Source organism: Takifugu rubripes, chromosome 8 (genome assembly GCF_901000725.2).
Source record: "Takifugu rubripes chromosome 8, fTakRub1.2, whole genome shotgun sequence".
Taxonomy (NCBI): Eukaryota; Metazoa; Chordata; class Actinopteri; order Tetraodontiformes; family Tetraodontidae; genus Takifugu; species Takifugu rubripes.
The window spans coordinates 7,911,445-7,925,490 of record NC_042292.1 but is presented as its reverse complement, the minus strand read 5'-3'; the positions used below and the strand labels follow the sequence as shown (position 1 = coordinate 7,925,490).

General features: G+C 43.0%; 1 long non-coding RNA gene across 1 annotated transcript; it reads right to left on the bottom strand.

The window, feature by feature from the left end:
• Positions 1–5,668: 5,668 nt before the first annotated feature.
• LOC115250711 (uncharacterized) lies at positions 5,669–6,285 on the bottom strand. Its single transcript, XR_003889279.1, has 2 exons — positions 6,166–6,285; positions 5,669–5,946 (listed from the first exon to the last, which is right to left on the bottom strand). It is a non-coding gene; the product is annotated as an uncharacterized lncRNA (long non-coding RNA).
• Between the last annotated feature and the right edge of the window lie 7,761 nt (positions 6,286–14,046).

The window sequence follows — 14,046 nt, the reverse complement described above, 5'->3', positions numbered from 1 at the left end:
TCCATCCATCCGTCAGTCCATCCATCCATCCATCCATCCAACCATCATCCATCCGTCAGTCCATCCATCCATCCATCCATCCATCCATCCATCCATCCATCCATCCATCCATCATCCATCCATCCATCCATCCATCCAACCATCATTCATCCATCCATCTGTCCATCCATCCATCCATCCATCCATCCATCCATCCATCCATCCATCCATCCATCCATCCATCCATCCATCCATCCGTCAGTCCATCCATCCATCCATCCATCCATCCATCCATCCATCCATCCATCCATCCATCAGTCCATCCATCCATCCATCCATCATCCATCCATCCATCCATCCATCCATCCATCCATCCATCCATCCATCAGTCCATCCATCCATCCATCCATCCATCCATCCATCCATCAGTCCATCCATCCATCCATCCATCCATCCATCCATCCATCCATCCATCCATCCATCCATCCATCCGTCAGTCCATCCATCCATCCATCCATCCATCCATCCATCCATCCATCCATCCATCCATCAGTCCATCCATCCATCCATCCATCCATCCATCCATCCATCCATCCATCCATCCATCCATCCATCCATCCATAACAACTGTGTTTCCATGAAACTATAATAAAGTTTCAAGCATATGTCTTAAGCTTTGCCACTGCTGTAGGAGGGATCGGGAAAGTTTCACTCATTTGATCTGAAAAACAAAACAACCCCAAATACAGTGCTGAGAAAATGAAAATGAACAAATCTGAAATTTTAACAGGTTTTTGTGGTTAGAAGAAAAACCACTGTAAAACTCAAGGGCAGGTGAAAATCAAACCATCCAAGACTTCACTGTTCTCATCAGGATCGTCATCAGTGGCGAAAGAACGGGGCTGCTGCACATCAGTTGCGGCCGTAGTGAAGCTCTGGGCAAAGGGAAGTGAAGGACACTGCTAGCTCAAGGCAAAGCCCAGCAATTAACGGCTCTTATAATACAAATAAACACACACACCAGCGTCTTCTCCCTTACACACGGGCTGCATTTTAGTTTCCATAATTTTTTAACCATTTTTAGGGAAATTAAGCTGATTGTTGCGCCAGTCGCACAAGTGTGGTGTCAACCGCAGTCTAAATAAGAAATACATTCCAGACCTGAACGTCTACGCTGTGCTTTACCATTTGTGTTGTTCAGTGTGGATGAACACTGCTGCTGATAACTGAGATAATTATGCTAATGCTAAACGCACTGCTAGCCTTCCTGGGTTCAGGGTGTCATGTGAACCGAGACACTGCAAAATGTCAGCCTCCGTTTTGTGTGTCTGAACGTGTGTTGAAGAGAAATGGCTCGAGATAAAGGAAAAGTGCGCATTTGCATGCCTTAACACACACACACACACACACACACACACACACACACACACACACACACACACACCAAGCTCAGATATTAATTAAAGTTCATTGCTTCAGTAATTAGCAGGGAGGGATAATAAGGATATGTGACTTATTGCACCCTCAGGTTCAGCTCTTCCTCGAACTTTAATTGAATGAGCGGCATTAAAAACTTCAGAGGCCATTTTCCAAGGTTGACTAAACAGTCGTAAACACTAAAGGAAACATTGGAAACACAAGCAACCGGCTTCTCTGTGTCCTCTTCACCTCCAGGGAAGTTGTAATTGATCAGAAGTTTACGTTGGAGGATTTGGTTAATGAAGACGTTCATCTACGACCTTAAAGAACCCCCAGCACTGTGTTTAGAGGAGAATGTTTTTTGGTCATCATGGTAACGACCTTAGCTCCAATTTTTTGAACTGTGTCCGGTGTCATGGTTACCGCTGATTTTCTTGATCTGCAACATAATTACACATCTCTGACGTCCTCGGTTCAATGTCAAAATATCAATGTTGTTTTTGAAAAACAGGCCTCTCTGGTCATTTATACTTAAATATGTTTGATTCTCCATCATTCACTGCTCCCTCTCACCATTGAACAATCAATCATCATGCCGTTTGTGGTTTGGCTGTCCGAAAAACCACACACAGACACACAGACACACAGACACACAGACACACACACACACACACACACACACACACACACAGGTTCTGCACTACCTTTGTGCTCCTTTAACCTTGAGGTCTGCAAATGCCCAACTGTGATAATCTCTCAGACTGCCTTCATTACTGGTATTGGACACACACAGACACATGCATGCACACTCACACACACATGCCTGAACACAAACACAGTCGTGGTCAGAGCTGGAACATTAAAAGCCATTTTTTCCTCACTTCTGACTTGGATCAGTATTAGGCTCATCAGATAGTCAGAGAGAAAGTGTGTGTGCACACGGGTGGTGTGTGTGTGTGTGTGTGTGTGTGTGTGTGTGTGTTATTGGCTGTCCTCCCGCTAACTGGCTAGACGAACGCAGCCTCCAGGAATGTCAAACCTCCAACCTGCATTCTGATGTGGGCACGAGCAGTTAGATGTACACTGTCGCCCACCGTTCAGCAGTGTGTGCAAGAGAAAGAGTGTGCACGTGCTTGTGTACTTGTGCACACTATACCCAACTTATTACACTAAGTTTGTTCACAGGCATACAGGAAAACCGGTCTGTGTTAGCTCAATTATATAAAATGCTCGTGGCCACAATAGCTTGACAAAGATCGACCCAGAGTAGTCGGATGTAGCCGGACTCCCGCTCCCATATCGATCGGTTGTGAGTCGACTTAATGTAGACATGTGGACAGCGAGCTGGCCTACGCCATCCGTGCATGTGTGGCGTTTTGCTTATGTTTTCCTGACCTGGTAGCTAAAGTGAACCAGAGGAAAGTATTTGTGGAACGACGCTGAGACCACCGCGATGCTGATTCATGGATGAGCTGCTGACACCTAAAATCGTCCAAAGCTGCCGTTGATTTAGCTGCAGCCGTTCCCTCACAGGCTAATGTCGTTATAGAGTGCGGTGTGACGTTAAAGGTCAACCAGTGTGGCCCAACAGTAACAAAGTGAAACAGTGCTAATCGCCACCGAGCAGGAGGGGAATATGGCTCGACCCCACCTATAATCTGACAACTCATAACAGAAACTTCAGTTGCATGAATTTTTCATACCAATCCAGCCAGTCTGATTTGGATGTGCATGTAAATGATGTCTAGTTGACAGGCCCTGGGTGTCATGGCAACAGCACACGATAGAAATAAACAGAAATAAAGTGGACAGATGAGGAGGACAATATTAAGACAATCTCATTAAGGTGTGTGTGTGTGTTTGCGTGCGTGCGTGTGTCCTCTCAGTGCCACTGACAGGAGTTTGGCATGTGATCTGCTCTGGCACTCAGTCACCCTGGTGTTCTGTTTTTCACTTTCATTTGCACTTTTTCCTGCCTTTCATCCCTCCATTCCCTCTGCAACACATCCTGTGGTTTTGGAGAAAGTTTTCAATGATGGACTCTTTCATCTTTTACCTCTGTGTGTGTGTGTGTGTGTGTGTGTTAGGGAGAGAGACAGAGACTCTCAATTACGTGTGTCGTGGAGTTTAAAAAAACAAAAAAACCTTGACATTTTCTCCAACTTTCAAGTTTAAATTCAGCACCGAACAAAAACATGAACCAACGCTGCAAATCACTATCAAAAATCAAAATGGAAGAAGCAACAAGGTTACGACCTGACGTGATTGTGCAGCATTAATACAAAGGTGTTAAGGCAGAGGTCTGAAGCATGGCAGAGATTTCTCTTTCTTTTTTTTTTGGAATGATAATTCCACATCATAGTAAAGCCACTGCTGGATCGCTTGAGTTAAATGTGCAAGAAAGTTGACAACGGCAGCAGCAAATTTATCTTCATTGAAGTGAGGAAAAAATTAGGAAAGCAGGTAAAGGCTTGAGAAGAAAGGCCTGCCGATGCTCAGTAACCAGAACTCTAAATGAAAGCAACACCAAAGACAGAAAGAGCTAATTACAACTCGTGAGCGGGTGTTCAAATTGAAATTTTGAAGCAAAGTTGGCAAAATAAGAAATGTGCCTGCACATTTTTCTCCAGCAGAAGCTGCACCTTTTGTCTTTTATGCATCCAAGATGTCTGAGGAAAATCAGCATGCCGAAAGCCGAATAATGAATCTCCGATAAACAAAAACATTTAAAAAAAAACCCATCCAGAATGAGTGAACAGAAAATGACTACCATTTTCTCAATGCCCTTGCTGCATCCTTGGAAAGATTTCATTTTCCCTCAAGTGTCAACCTCCTGGCTCTTAGGAAACTATGTTGTCGCTTCGCCACAAGGTCCCTCCCCCACTCGGAGGAAGCATCTCTCTTCAGTCGGCGTTCAAGTGTCTAATCTTCTGTGTCTCAAGGTTGGCATTTGTGCACACTCTTAAGGTTCCAGATTTTTTTTAAAAGCCAGGGAAGAAAAATTAATCGGGGTGATGTATGAACATTTGGACAAGTGACATGTGTGCGTGCATGTGTGTGTCTGTGTGTGTATCAGTCAGAATGCAAATGACTGTGTGTTTGTGTGACTAAGTGGAGGCAGAGCTCAGCTGCTCGAGTTCCGGACCTGAGGGGACCGAGCAAGGGATGAAAGGGACAGATAAAAAAGATGGGATGAGGAAAGGTGGAGGAGGGAGACGGATCAGTGCACAGAGAGCAACGTTGTTCCTCTGACGTGCATAAGACTAAATAAGTTTACAGGCAGATTTAAATCGGACTACATTTGTCATTTGATTAGGGGGCATAATTTATGCAACCAGACTTCTGTCTTCAAAGGACTTGACAGTAACCAGATTGTGGGTGGAGCCAAACCAGCTTCCCCCGCTAGGTGGCCACTTGTACTATTTTACCTTGTTGTTCTTGAGCCACAACAATCTTTATAGAAGTTAGCCAGCAAGGTAGCAGCGACAGCTAAATCAACAGCAGTGTTGGACACAGCTCCCATGTATTCACTTTGAAATATGTCAGATTTATAAGTATTGCAGCAGTCTCCACGTCCTTCCAGTAATGCATGGCCACATTTGGTCAGTACCGGTTGCTGTTTGTAAAGCTTCTGCTTCCAGGTCTCCAAAATATAAGCTAAATGTAGCGCATGTGCAGAACAAATAGCCCAACTGGCCGCACACGCGCTCTCGTAAGTCCACTCGCAGCCAAGTTATCTGGAGGTGAGTCCGGTTACATCCAGACTACTCTGGGCATCCTCCTTCATTTACGTTACCAATCTACCACAAGAATTTTGTTAGAATTTTGTTTCCTTGTTTGCATGCAAACACACCGGATGTTTCTGTGCCTTTGATCTGGAAAACACATGAAGGCATTTGTGGAATTTTAGGAGCCAAGACTAACATCGGACCTCACTTCGTTGGGTGGTTTTCTCATGGAATCTTTTAATCTTTTCTGTCCACCGACCCCACCCGGAGTAGCATCCTGGAAATGTGCGGTAGAATTGTTGAAGCTCATAAACTATGTTTTAATGCTTTAAAAAGTGCAAATGGTGGAGACGTAGATGAAAACCTCAATTCAAATGTTTCTCCACTTTGGCTTCAGCTACATTTGCTTTGATCTTCCGCCTTTCTGCTAATGTCTGCTGAACGTTATGATCCACATTACCTAGAAACCGAACTACAAGTTCCACCAACTTGTCATTCACCAAAGTCGTTTTCTTTAATTGATATTAAAAATTAAATACCGGTTAATTGAGACCTCCTTTGTTCATCCATAATAAGGATGAAATTTTAATAAAACAGAGGTGTGGGGCGAGGCAGAACAGGAGGAGCCCTGTTTTCATCTGTCACCCGCCCCTCTCTTCCACCTCTCCACTGTTTTATCCTCTGTTCCCGTCACATCTATTATTCACCCCATTTGGCAGCCAAGTTCACACCTAAATGAACCCCCCCCTTCTCATTTCATCCACAACAGTTCATGGAATCGTTCCTCTCTTCCATCCAATCCCTTGTGCTTGTTGGACATCTGAAAATAGAAGCCGATCAAACAAATGAATTTGCAGACTTTCTAACGACAGTGTTCGTATTAAAATCGTAATAAAAAACTTCACAATTTCCGATTATCATCAGATATCAAGGTTGACGGTGTTTTAGGCACTTGGTGACCTAGACAGCAGAATCCCATGAAGCAACACTTTTTGATGCTACCCTATAGGACTGAACTGCGATGTTATCCCTGACAAACCTGCTGGCACGTCAAAGTGTCACATTCTCCACTAACACCAGGTTTTCCCACATGTGCCGACTCCAGATGGCCTCAAAGAGACAATGGGCGATGCCAACATCACATGCAGCAAAAGTGTTGCCCCACTCCCGAGACCCTTCAGACCAGGTTTCATGTGAAGATCAAAGGCAAAAACGAACAGGAAAGTGGCCGTATCAAAGGCTACAATAAGAGGAGGAACGGGGGGATGGCGGCATCAAAGAGTGACGGCACGTGCCACCTATTCAACCTGTTTCAGAGGTTTTATTGTGGAATAAATGTTATCGTTTTGTTTAGTTTGGAAGTTGGAAGACTTTTTTCGGCTCTTTGTTAGCGACATCTCTAAACATGAACCTCAACTAACAACAACAGAAGACCCGGCCCATCGGCTCGGCAACGATAAGCTGCTGTGATGACAGCCATGAAAGTTGGGAGGTCTCCACTGATACATTTCTGGTGCACCCTAGCTCTGCCTCCAAATCCTTCACCCTCGAGATGATGCAGTATTAGAAGGATCAGGATCAAAGCTTGAGCTTTTAGAGTTGTATGTTACGCTGAAGTCATTGGTGGGAATTACCAAATTTACACTTCTTGTCAGGTAGCACTTAGCTAATAAACACCTGCCTCACCTAAATCAAAAGCAAGATTTTTACAGGAATAATTTTGCAATCATAAATATCTATTTAAAATGTTGAGATCCTGAGTAAGATTAGCATGATTTTGTTTTTTAACATCTGTACGTAAAGCCCCATCAGCTCCCATCAGTATTCAAGTTGTTTCCCCTCACAGGACTTCTGAGAAAAGGCATTTGTGGGGGTGTTGTGACCTCACCGAGCTGCTAAAGAAGAGAGAACGTTAAATGACAATTATAATTATTTCACCCTCGGTCCACTCACTCGGTCACTCCATCATCCCTCCCAACTTCCCTGCTTTCCATCACTTCTTCTAATTTTTCTCAATTACTCTCTCCTTATGCTCTGTGCGTGCAAGTGTGTGTGTGTGTGTGTGTGAGAGAGAGAGAGAGAGAGAGGGGAGAGAGACCTCCCTGAACTCTGTGGTCATTTATGGAGATTAGCTAAAGTTGGCCTCTTGCGTGACTCATTGGCATGCATTACGCGGAGAACAACAATGCGCTCGCGCATGTCCACAGGATGACCGTCTTAAATCAGAAAAATAGGCACAAATTAAAGGTAAAAGCGCTCTTGATTTTCTTCTTTTCTGTTTGACGAAAAGCCACATTCAGAGTCCCATCCCTCCTTTCTAATGGATTTTTGATTTTTACAGCGCATGCAACACCATCAGCTCATCTTTCTTTCTTTTTTATTAATGACACATTTTATCTTTTCTTTTCCCTCGCTGTTGTTTTTTTTAATCTAAATTGAAGAGGTCTTAAAAGGGCACGCTGTGCACGTTGGTTTTCCATAAAAGTATATGTGAATTTGTTTAGAGTAAAATTACACACAAATAAAGACCCGAAATCCATTTTTTTAAAACATTAGAAGTCGACATTAACAAAAACAAGCTGATAAATTTTGCTTTTGCTTCCTTTTTAGTGGAAGGTTTTATTATTGGATGTCTTATAAAGTTAACAGTCAGTAACAGTCAGAAAGTCAGAAAAGTTCATTTGGTTCAGGAGAAACTGAGTATTAGTTAGCATTAGTTAGCAATCTTACATGAAGAAGGTGTGATATCATCTCTATGAGCCTCACAGTTAATGCTAGCAGCTGCAGCAGGCGGTTTTCTAGGTTAGCTAATGAAGCTAATTGGCTAATTGGTGAGATTTAATCTTTTTCAGCTCCTCATTTGTTTGGGAGAAATGATGTGTCCTGAAGCTGTTGTCATTTTTTGCCAAATTGCATGATTTTGTTGGACCCAAACTCTGGGATGAAGGTCTGCAAACATAAATAATAACACCTGAACGTAGAAAACCCAGCGTAACGATTTATCTCGGTATGTTTTGTTTACCATTTTGTTTACCCAGAGGTTTCGAGTGCTCCCACCTGTTCCACTCTTAATGTGCTGCACCTCTCTTGGCCTTGGCTGAAGAGTTTGTCTCCGTGCAGCACTATATAATTCACCCTCCCCATCTGCTTCAGTTGTACCAGCATCTTTTGGTCCTCACGCCTTTTCCCATTTTCCTTTTCCCTCTCTTCATTGTTGCTGTCCTTCACTCCGGTTCTTTTCACCCCCAGGTGCACCTCCCTCATTCCGTCACGGGTGACATTTGACAGGCATCGAGGTGCAACGGCACAAATTAAATCAAGGGGAGATCCATCCCAGCCCAGCTGCCTGCTTCCTCGCCAAGCCAGAAAATGCCCCATACTGCTACTGTGCCATGGAAGGACTTCCAGGCACAGAAAGGCAGAGCGGCCGACGTAAAATCCCTCTCAATGACCAGATGCTCGCCTCTTCCTGACATATACCTTTGAGTTGCAGAGGGGTGGGTGGGAATCAAAGTGAGTGTGGAAGGTGGGGAAAGGAGGGTTTTGTCTAGGAGAGGCAGGCCAACATGGAAAAAGAGCAATCTTGGTTTTCCTAAAATTATTTGGTGGAAGTCCAATTTTGCCAAGAGAAAACCCTCGAATACAATGTGGATTGGATCTAGATAAAAATGACACTGAATGTAGGTTATGGTTGATTACAGATCTTCACGTTCTCTGGGGTTCACACCTGACATCGTGTCTGATCTAAGGTGGTAAAGTTGCAGAACTGGGTTGACCGCTCCATCCATTGCGTTTATTTCCATGATACATGATTATAATAAACATTATCATAAACTCTGTTTGGGAATGAATGTCAGGAATATTTTGTCACACTGGAGTTGCATAATTGACCAAAAGAGACACATTCATGGCTGGACATGATGCAAGAGAGAAGACTTCCTATGTTCTAATGTTCTGAACAGTGCCCTACTAGGGTGGTTCTCTCGTCCTTCAGGTCACATCGGACACTCATACACTGATACTGACACTGATACATTAAGATTAAAGAAAACCACGAGAACAAACCCGGAAATCATGACTCAACATACTACTAGTGAGCCACTGGCTTTTAGATTGTAAATGAATGGCAAAAAGCATCCAAACTCAATTGATTGCTCCTATTGAAGGGTTAGGTAAGGGTTAGTTTTGATAAGCTGCCAATTCTATGTGTGGAGCACATTCAATCCTCCCAATATTTTAGAACATTCAGTCAATCTCACAGCATCAAATCTACACAGTAGCTACTAATCAATGGCGACTAAAAATAATTCACATATGCAATTTTCTTTGTTCTGATAAAAAGTTCTGATCCCAAGTAAAAGTTGTACACAAATATATATTTGGTTTGGTTTTTTGTTGACATTGGAAGTGGAAGTCATCCATATTGAGATAAGGCCAGGTGCCGCAAAAAGGGGAATTATATTTTAGTTTGTATTTTTTAATTGCTTGTTGACACATAATCACAAAGCTTAGCTTTTCTTTTGTCAAGATGATCTCGTCCATCTTGTGTTATCATAAGATTTTATTTGCATCTCTCTCATATACACGCACAAACACACAAACACACTACAAGTTGCTTACATAAACCCTCTCCAAAGACAGCACTGTTACAAGGTGAAATATTTTCATTAAAGCAAGCAAACAACCCCCCCCTCCCACACACACACACACACACACACACACACACACAGGGACCATAAGCAGCAATTCTAAGTCTCATTAATATGCAGAAGAATTTAATTAAAGGCTATTGATAAGGGTTGTCTGTCTTAAGGACATGTTTGTTTGTGAATATGGAGAAGTGCGTCTGTGGATCTTGAGGACACGCTCGTTATACAGTCATTATACTGCGATGTTCCTGATTCATCAAGTGAGTAGAAAGGGAACACAGACACAACTGCACACACACGCACACGTGCACGTGCACACGCACACTCTGCAGCTGCTGTGGTGGAGGATATGAACAGTGTGTGTTGACAGATTAGATGGGAGTTTTTAATCATCTTCATTAGGTCTAATTGTTATTTGTTGAATGTGTGGCATTTATGAAGTGCAGCGAAACACAAAAGCTTGTAGAGTATTAATTAAAACTCAAGAAGTGTTTTATTGCAAGAATCCGTTAAGAAGCCAGGGATGATCCACGGAGGTTGAAGAGAAGTGCGCCAGCAGATACGCAGCAGGAATTCAGTGCAATTACTACAGAAGCCGATGCTGTCATTGTCCAAAATTGTACAATACGTCACCACACATATGACAATTTTACCGTCCAAATTTGGACTGAGAGCACTTATTAATTGTGAGAACAATTTGCAGCTAATAGGCTCAAATCCAACCCCAGCAAAAAGGTTGGTACAAACTCCAACCTGTGCTTGGTTAGAATATGAGTAGCTGCCATTTGTTGCTCAAAGTGGGACGCAAACGTGACAAAAACCTTATCATTCTTGGTCAAGGTCACAACTGAAGCTTTCAGTACATGAGAGGGTGTGGAGAAAAAAAAGAAAATATTTCTTCCACCACATTATTCACAACGAGGTCTGCGGGTAACAACAGGGCCTGGACTTCACCGGTTGGGATGAGGTTTTCTTTTCTGTGGGTCTGTTTCGCTCATCAGGTGCCTCCTCTACTTCAACACAGGAAAACCTCTTTGACAGATGCCACCAAACTGGAGAAAAAGTGTGGAAATAACCCAGTTCAGATAGATTAAATACATTTTAGCTGTGAATTTTCTTTAGTAACGCTCACTTCCTGCTCTCGTGCTGAGGTGGAAGATTCCACTCACGCTGCCACGCCCCCCCCCCCCCTCCACACCCATCTGATCAGCTTTCATCAGTTTCACCTGTTGCTCCCTCTTGGGCACATTTAAGCCACTGCTGGACATTCATGTCTTGCCAGATTGGCATTGCTTCATGCCTGATTTTCCAGCACATAGTCTGATTGGACTTCTTGGTTTTGACCCTGCCTATCTTGGACTTTTCCTCTACATCTCTGCCCTGGTGAATCTGACAACCTTCTGTTCCCGAATAAGAGTTTTGCTGTGTGTTTATTCGGACTGTTGCCCTCCCGAGACTGTGGTGTGTTTTTTCCATTCCAGGGAGGCCTGTGATTGTGTGCTGTTACCTTCAAGTATTCAATAAAGCTGTTAAAACTGTCCAGAACTGCCGTGTTGCAAGTGGATCCCACCACATACGTGTCAAGTAAACACAACCTTGCCAGCCGCTAGGCTATATTGCAAACAAGTCACTATTGAAAAATGAGTTTATTCTAAAGTGAATGTTGTGTGAAGAAAGTGTTTTTTGACTCTAGCTTCCCACAGACACACACATTTGGACTTCTATTGTGACAAAACTCAGTCCTTGTTCCAAGATGGCCTCACTTCACACAGTGACCTTCCTTTATAATTCAATTCAGTTTATCTTTACTGAAATAACATTTATTACAACCAAAGTTGTGTCCATGCACTTTACAGAAACCCAGGGCCTGACCCCCAACAATCATTGAGGCAGGGAAAAACCTACTTTTTAACAGGAAGAAATCTTGAGCATCACTAGGCTCATGTGGGGAATCCTCCTGCTAATGGCTGGCTGGGTAAAGAAAAAGGAGATTGGAAATGACAGAGGAAAGAGGAGGAGAGAGAGAAGAGGAATCCCTCTAGAGCTGAGTGGGTCAGTAGGATTAGTTGGCAGATCTGCGCACAACTGTGGGGTCAGCAGTACTGATAGAATGATACAGAGGGGCCGAGCAGAGGCCAGAAATGGTTACCAGGAGAGCACAGGGGAACGTGTGGACATAAACATGATATCCAGAGAAGCTAAAACCACCAGAGACCTGACAATCGAGAAAGGAAGTGGTACGAACAGGAATGTTTCTCTTTTCATAGAAAGTCATAGAAGTGCTAGAAACAAATTGATGTTATTTAAGGCACCGACCAACTCAACTCGGCCACAAAGTTGTAACAAGCTAGACAAAGGTCGAGAGTGTTCTTTGACTTTCCGCATTTTTTGCATTACTATTCTATTCATGGTGAACTCACATTGAACATATACTGTAATTTCCGGACTATAAGCAGCTACTTTTTTCCTACACTTTAAACACTGCGGCTTATTCTACGGTGCGGCTTATTTATGTATTTATGTATCGGCCGCTAGGGGCGCTCGATCAGAAAAGGTAAGAGAGACAGGTGGAATATATGTGTCGAGGAAGACGCAAGTTTCATGTAACTTCGTGCTTTGTGTATGAATAAAATTAGCATAAACAGACCCTCATCATGGAAAATTCAAGAAGAAATTTTACCGGTATGTTTTTTTAACCAGCCCTGTTGCTGCTGTGTTACTGCCGCGTCACAGGCACCGTTTGAAAAGAAAAGCAAAGGTAGTGTAGCGTGTTGGGGAGGGTCAGTGTGAGAATTTCCCAGCATGCTTTGTGGCAATGTGTCTGTGGGTTCAGGTTGGTGTTAACCCTGTTTTTGTTCGTTGTTATCTTTTGCAACTTTCAATGTTAGTGTTCTATTTATTGAGTTTTGGTTGTTGATGTATTTAATTACTGTTTTAATTGCTGTTTGCACCTGTACACCATAAGACAGGTTATGTGTGTGATTGAAGACCTCCCTTTGTTGACGTGTCGTCTGTTCAGTGTTTAATAAAGTGGCTCTTTCTACAGTTGAACTGCAGAATAAGCTGGCAGAAGTCTGAGTTCTTCTGCGACCTATGTTTCAATGCGGTATAGACAGCGGCTTTTAATCAGGTGCGCTCTATAGACCAAGAAAAGTTGTTGTTTCCGGTAAGAAGACAATGAGCTTGTTAGCCACCAGTGTTACCTTCTTCTGCTTGCATGTGGCCATGGGCCAAGGTGAGCATTGCTAAATTTACAACCCTGTTCTAAGTATGATAATTAGTCTGAATGGAATAATGCTTCAAACTACAGAATTACATTTCTGAAAGAGGAAGGTTTTAAGTCTAATGTTAACAGTAGATATGGAGTCAGCCTCCCCTAGCTGGACAGGGACATGACAGCTGAATGCTCAGCCAACGCTCCTCTAGATAGGATGGAGATTGTCCGCTCTTACTCTCTGAACAAAACGCTAAGGCGAAAACAAACAAGGCGAAAACAAACAACCTTATCAAAGAACTCAGATATGGTGGGGAGAGCTATCGTTTAGTTTTGTCCCCAATGCCAGTTTATTTGAATGAGGAGAAAGAATAATGACTATCTAAGTGCAGCTGGTAATAGGGCTCGATGGTTTCCATGATCATGGAATTGTCATTGAAATCCCTTTGTTGGTGAACTAAAACGGAAATTTAAATTTGGTGCAGAATATCCTGGAAATTGGTGTGATTTCACTAAAGTTTTTTCCATACAAGCTCTAGAAGAATACTAGGCCCTGTGTCTGAGGAAAATTGCACGGAGGGATGCAGATTTAGGTGGCACATCCGGCATCGTTTTGGTGAACGTGCCCCCCCCCCTTCCAAACGCGGTGAAGCGGCTGCTCACAGCTCTGCCCTCATCGTCAATGAAAAAAAACAAAACAGAAATCCGACGCCTTGTTATGTTCTGCTTAACCTTTTGCACCATGATTTCTGTTTTTTTTCCACTGACGATGTTTATCATTTATGCTTCTGCAGACTGTCATCTTCTTCTCTGCCACCACCTCAGTTTAGATCCCAACGAGCGAGGGGGCAACATTCATTACTTATATTTACAGTCAATTTTTTTCAATTTAATTACAAAGTGTTTGGTTAGCAAAAAGCCCACACAAGACATTGCTTTTAGAATAAATAGCAGGAAAAAATATGATGTTCCATTTGTCATTTCGCTCAAATGGGTCTATGTGGCCAGTGTTTTTGTTTCTTTTAAATTGATAGCGGATGAATTTAGATCCCTCTGG